Here is a 6,722-nt window from a genome sequence, read left to right on the forward strand (position 1 = left end):
AGTAGCAAAAGAAAACATAGGAATCTGTGCTTATATTTTCGTGGGGGAAGTCTTTCCAAGTAGAAACTGCAGGAGGTGGAGAATTTTGGTTGCATAAAAGCTCTAGAGTTCTGTTCAAAATATCCTGAAAGTGAAGTTAAAAGGCAGGCAAAACACTGGAAATATACCTGCAACCCCGAGATCAGAAAGAAAAACATTTTAGGAGCTGTCCGTGGCCTCAGAGTTTCTCTCCAAGCCTCAGTTTCTCTCCTCTGTACAGTGGGATAATATTAATTCTATCACTCCCTTGTGAAAAGGGCACAAGGATTCATTGAAATAAATCTAGAAAGCTGGGGCTGAAAAGTACTAACTAACTTTGTGTGTCCCCTGATTGGGCTAGTGAAAGTGAAAGTCGCTCAGTCGTGTCTGACTCTTTGACTGAGAGTCTGACTCTCTGACTCTTTTTTCGAGTCTATAGTCCATGGACTCCTCTAGGCCAGAATACTGGAGTGGGTAGCCTTTCCCTTCTCCAGGGGATGTTCCCAACCCAGGAATTGAATCAGGGTTTCCTGCATTGCAGGTGGATTCTTTACCAACTGAGCTATCAGGGAAGAGATGTCCAGATCATCCCACAGGTGCCTGGTAGGATGGAGGGCCTCTGAGTCCCTCTGCAGCTCAGCATCCCTCCACATCCAAGAACTTGTCTGGACTTCAGCTCGATGCATTTGCCAGAGGGGTCTCACACCAGGCAATGGGACTCTACACTGTGCCTTATTTCAATCAGCTGCTGGAGGGATTGGCCATGTGCCAGCCACCTCCCAAGGAGCCATGAGAGGATTCCAGGGCTGGATAGGCCCTGGGATCATCTTCTTGGGAAGCTGGATGCCAGCCTTATAAACAAGCATGTGACCCAACATCTGCAACCCTCCCCCACATCGAGGACAGACTCTCCTGCCCTGAGGTACACTGTGACCTCAAGGTGCAAGGAGCCTGTGGCTCTGGAGGTGAGGAGCCTGAGATGTCCAACCTGTCCACAGGGACACTAGGGAATGAGATGCTGCTTTAGCCCCTGAGAAAGCCTCCCCTGCCCTCCTCCCCAGACCAATACAACACATTCCTGATTTAGTGGGAGGAAATCCCACCAACACCATGAGCACGTCCTGCCGTGGGGTATGTATTGCTGTTCTTTCTGCATGCAGTGCCCTTCCCTCAGACATCATATCATACCTTTGGGCCTTTATCCAGCTTCCCACATGGCTACTTTATTTCTGACACTTTGACCCATTAGGCTATACTGATGGTGCTAATGGCTCCAGCTAAGCAGCCTTCCTTTGCCCTGTGCCCTGTAACTTTGTAGGAACCTCCCACTCTGACTACAGGCATGGCCCTGGGATGACTTTGGTCAGTCAGGCAGGGACAAACTCAGTCCAAGGAGAGGCTTGAAAAAAATGCTTGTGGCATCCCCTCTCCTCTCTTCCAAACTTCCAGAACTGTGTGAGCACACCTGGGCTGTCCTGCTGAAGGACAAGACCCCAGGGGGCCAATGCAAGACAGGCTGCCACAGGCTGGACACAAGAGGGAGACCAGCAAGAGCAGCCAAGCTGGGCTCAGATGGGAAGAGTTGCCCAGACAGCCGGCAGGCAGGTGAGCTAATAAATGTGATTGTTTAATCTGCTGAGTTGGGTGGTTGGTTACTCAACAATAGCTAACACTTATCTCAGATGTTTATTATTGTTCTCCCTACCAGCACTGCCAGTGTCACAAGACCAGGGGATTGGGGGCTGTGACATTTACTATGACAGCTCTCTGGCATGCAGAGGCCCTGAGTAAATATCTGTTAAATGGCTAAATGTAGGATAAATACCTTAACAGGATCTTGTGAGACAGACAACAGTCCTGGAAGTAGTCAGAACTGAGTAGGGAAAGAGGGTAGTACTGGCACTGGTGAGGAGCACGGCAGTGGGTGAACACCAAATAGGCCTCGATAACTGATGTAATCCTGTCTTCAAGATGAAGACCAGTCCAGAGTCCCTTTCTTTTCATTTTGTTGTGCCTCCATTTTCTGCATCTGGCTTCCATGTCATGGTACAAAGCAGCTGCTTGAGATCCAGCCATCATTGCATCATCCCAGCCAGCAGAAAGGAATAGTAGAGCACAGTTTCTTCCTTTAAGAACTTTTTCTAGAAGCTCACACAAAGCTCCAAGTTCATTCCATTGGCCTTGGCCAGATCTCAGTCATGCGCCACACCCAGCTACAAGGGAAGCCAAAAAGTGTAGTCTTTTTCTGATTACCATGTGCCAGCTAAATGTCAGGAGTTCTGTTACTAAATAAGAATGAGACAATAGACACTGAGGAACAACAAAGTCTTTGCTACAGATGATATTATTTTCACTTTTGTGTCTGATAAGATTATCAAGATCTTAGAAAGGTGTTTTTTAAAAAAAGTAGTATCTGGTAGAAGGTGTAAAAGCTGAAACCCCAAGAAAGTATAAGAATAAGAAACACATCATAGTATTAGCCATTTTATAATCTTTTTGTGTGTAAGGTAGTCACATTCTTGCATGTTTGTCTGCAGACCTGAGCCAGAAGCCCAGCCAACAAAAACAAGAAGTAGTGACAAGCTCTGTAGGAGGAAGAGGACCCTCAGCAGCCATGTCCCCAGCTCCACAGCTCCTGCCATTAGCATGAAGAGCCAGAATGTCCCCAAAGCCCCTATTGTGCCCAGAGTTCTTAGTGCTGGAACTCATAGCTGCCCTCTTGACCCTGCTGCCTTCCTCTTAATAACCAAGCTCCTTGAAGAAGTTGTTCACACTCATTGCTCCACTTCCTCAGTTCTAGGCAGCTGTTCCTGCACCTGGCACTCTCACCAAGCCTCGGGGATCGCCCTACCCCTGCGCCTCAAGATGCTACACCCCAAAATTAGTCTGTGCCCCTCACAGGGCAGGGCTGCAATGGGCCCCAAGTGCACGTACTGGGCTGGACACCCAGCAATCCTGCTGACCTCATGGCCAGGTCTGAAGTCCTGCCAGCTGTGGGCCATCAGAAACAGGGGTGAGGATGGGGAAGTCTCAGGGTAACTCCCCTGCAACCCTTGCACCCTAGTGGGTGGGAGCCCTGGGCTCTCCCACCCAGAGCACCTGGCCTCACTGCTGCTGGCTTTGTGTCTATCAAAAACTCTTCTTATTACAAATCTCTTTATCATGCAAGTGGTGTGTGCTCATTGTATAAAAACTAGAAAACACAAGTAGGCAAAATAACAAACTATGATATGTTTTATTGAATTTCAAACCCTCTCATCCTCCAGAGAGAACAAGTAAGTTTGTGACACAGATTCATCTGGGAGTTTTGGAAGCACAAAGATCAGGAGTTCTGTGATGGAGCTAAGGCTCTCCGGGTCACATCTGTGAAATGATAGAAAAAAATATGTATTGGTCTCTGCCCTGGGTTCCTGGTGCAGAGTTCCTAAATCCCTTGGAATTTCCTGAGTGATAAGAACACTAGGAGCGTTTCTTGTTCAAATATTTCATCTTTGAACCCAGTTCATGACACAGAGCTCATAATCCCTTGGAATTTACTGGCAGAAAGGATCTTTTTGTTCTAATTTAGTGACTCTGAGTGGCTTCCTGGATGGCTTCAGGATCAGGGCTGGTCACCAGAGAGATCAAGCCATGATTAGGAGCTTGGCACTTTTGGCCCTGCCCCCTATCATCTGGGTAGAGGAGTGGGCTGGAGATTGAGTTGTTGGTTGATCATGCTCATGTGATGAAGGCCCCTATATAAAAATCCCTAGATGAGGTTCAGAGAGCTTCTGGTTGGTGAACACATTCATATGAGGGGGCTCACCCCAGCTCCATGGAGACAGAATCTCCAGTGCTCAGGACACTTCTGGACCCCAACCTATCTATTTCTTCATCTGGCTGTTCATTCATATCCTTCAATATCCTTTGTGATAAAATGGTAATTTAGTAGTCTCGAGTCCTGTGAGCTGTTGTAACAAATTACCAAACTGGAGGAGGGGATGGTGGGAACTCCAACTAATAGCCAATCAGTCAGAAGCACAGGTTGAGGGAGGAGATAAATGGGCCCCAGGCTGGACAGCTTCTCCCCTGTGGACAGAAGCTCCATAATAGCAGAAACTGCATAAAAGCAGGATGATGGAGAAGGCTGAGCTCTGCCCAGATAAGAGATAGAAGACCACATATTCATCCTTCTAAAAGTTGAGGAGACCTCCCTGAATACACATGTGCAGAAAGACTCCTTGGAGGTCAAAAAGGGAGGGCATGACACCTCATAGTAAGTGATGTCAACCACCCATAAGCCTCTTCACTAGACTCCATCTTGGCTAAGGGATGAGCACACACACATGAGCAGACCCTGAGATATACCAAATACGGCCACAGAACCATGCAAATCAAAACCAGGCAAAAGAAACCTGGAAGAAATGCCCCCAAAAGTGATTCAAACCACCATGAGGGTGCAAATGTCTCAGCATGCATGTATGTCTATCCACACATGCTGTACTCTTTCCCTCCTAATAAACACTTTACTTGTTTTACTACTTTCTGTCTTTGTGGCAGTTCTTTTCTGCAAAGCTGAAGAGCCAGAGCCTTGTCACTAGGTCTAGTGGATAGGATTCGGTGCTCTCACCGCCATGACTTGACCTCAATCTCTGGCTGGGAACCAAAACCCCCACTTCAAGTCATTGCAGGCCAGGCCACTCAAGATCAAAGTGACAACCTGGATCTAAGATTGGCATCTGAATTGTGTGTGTGTGTGTTGGGTTAGGGTTAAACTTAGGACACCCAACTGGTGCTGGAGAATTGCTGGGTGTGGAAAATCCATGGCAAGTGTCAAAGTGTCATGTGAGAGTAAAGGAGAACACAGGAGTGTTTTTCCAAGACAGCATCCCAAAGCTATTGTTCACTAGCTGTGCAAACTTTGGCAAGTCACTTGACCTCTCTGTGTCTTTCTCTTCTCCCCAGCAAGATGGGGACATGGATGTCGTCTGCGGACAAGAATGTCCTGGGCCTGAATGAGCTGACACGTGTAAAGGGCTTAGATCTGCTCCTGGCAGAGCACTGATCTCATCCTGTATAAGCTCATGTGCTTAAAAAACATTTTATTATTGAAATTTCAAACACATGCAGAAGTGGAGAGATGATGTGCTGAACTTCCCGCCTACCTCCGGCATCAAAATTCTCAACTCCAGGCCCATCTTGTTTCATCTGAGTTCTCCCCTTTCCCCCACCTTAATTTTGAAGCATATCCCAGACATCATGTGATTTCACCAGGAAATATTTTACTGTGTGCTTATGAAAGAAAGAACTCTTCCTGCCTGCCTCTTGTTCTCTCTCTCTCTCCTGCTCTAACATAACCAATGCTACACGTCATTACTCTCAACCACATTTCTTTTAATATACAATGTTAATATCAAGCAGGGTATATATTTTCTGATTGCAGCATACTTTTTATTTGATATGGATCATTTATAAAGTCTGTATTGAATTTGTTACAATATTGCTTCTGTTTTATGTTGTTGTTGTTGTGTTTTTTTTTTTGGCTGCAAGGCATGTGAAATCTTAGCTCCCCAATGAGGGATCAAACCTGTGCCCCCTGCACTGAAAAGGGAAGTCTTAACAACTAGACGTCCAGGGAAGTCCCCTATGTTTCAGTTTTTACACTTTACTTAGAATTGGGATCCAAATGAGGCCCATGTGCTGTGATTGACCAATGTTTCTTAAATCTATCAGTTTGCATTCAGTCTGAACATTAGCCCTGGGAAGAAGGGCACCTTGTTACTCCCGCTTACAGATGAGCAAGTTATGACCAACCTAGGTAGCATATTCAAAGCAGAGACATTACTTTGCCAACAAAGGTCCGTCTAGTCAAGGCTATGGTTTTTCCTGTGGTCATGTATGGATGTGAGAGTCGGACTGTGAAAAAGGCTGAGCGCCAAAGAATTGATGCTTTTGAACTGTGGTGTTGGAGAAGACTCTGGAGAGTCCCTTGGACTGCAAGGAGATTCAACCAGTCCATTCTGGAGATCAGCCCTGGGATTTCTTTGGAAGGAATGATGCTAAAGCTGAAACTCCAGTACTTTGGCCACCTCATGCGAAGAGTTGACTCATTGGAAAAGACTCTGATGCTGGGAGGGATTGGGGGCAAGAGGAGAAGGGGATGACAGAGGATGAGATGGCTGGATGGCATCACTGACTCGATGGACGTGAGTCTGAGTGAACTCTGGGAGTTGGTGATGGACAGGGAGGCCTGGCGTGCTGCGATTCATGGGGTTGCAAAGAGTCGGACACGACTGAGCAACTGAACTGAACTGAACAGATGAGCAGACTGGGGCTTAGGTTGATTAAGTGACCTAAATAACTGGTGACTGAAGCCACACACCACCCTGAAGAGGATGGATGATGAAGGGCATCTGAGAAGAGACGAGGGCAGGACCAACCTGCCATCACCACCAGAATTGGGTCAACCCCAGGCACCTAGTCACGCCTCGGTCCTCATCTCAGGTGACCCTCCAGGCATCTGATAGAATCGCTCATACCTTCTGCTGTGAAAGCCTTTCCATTTGACACCACCTTACCCAGTTCCCCCTGCCCCACCCCTTGCCCTGGGGGACAGTCTCTAACCTCTAATTTGGGGGAATCCGGGGTTCAGTGCTTGCATGTCTTCTATATCTGGTAACCTCCTGGCCCCCAGCAATCCCTAATTTGTAGCTATAGACCTCACC

The sequence above is a fragment of the Bison bison genome, unplaced genomic scaffold (genome assembly GCF_000754665.1).
Source record: "Bison bison bison isolate TAMUID 2011002044 unplaced genomic scaffold, Bison_UMD1.0 scf7180017864499, whole genome shotgun sequence".
NCBI lineage: Eukaryota > Metazoa > Chordata > Mammalia > Artiodactyla > Bovidae > Bison > Bison bison.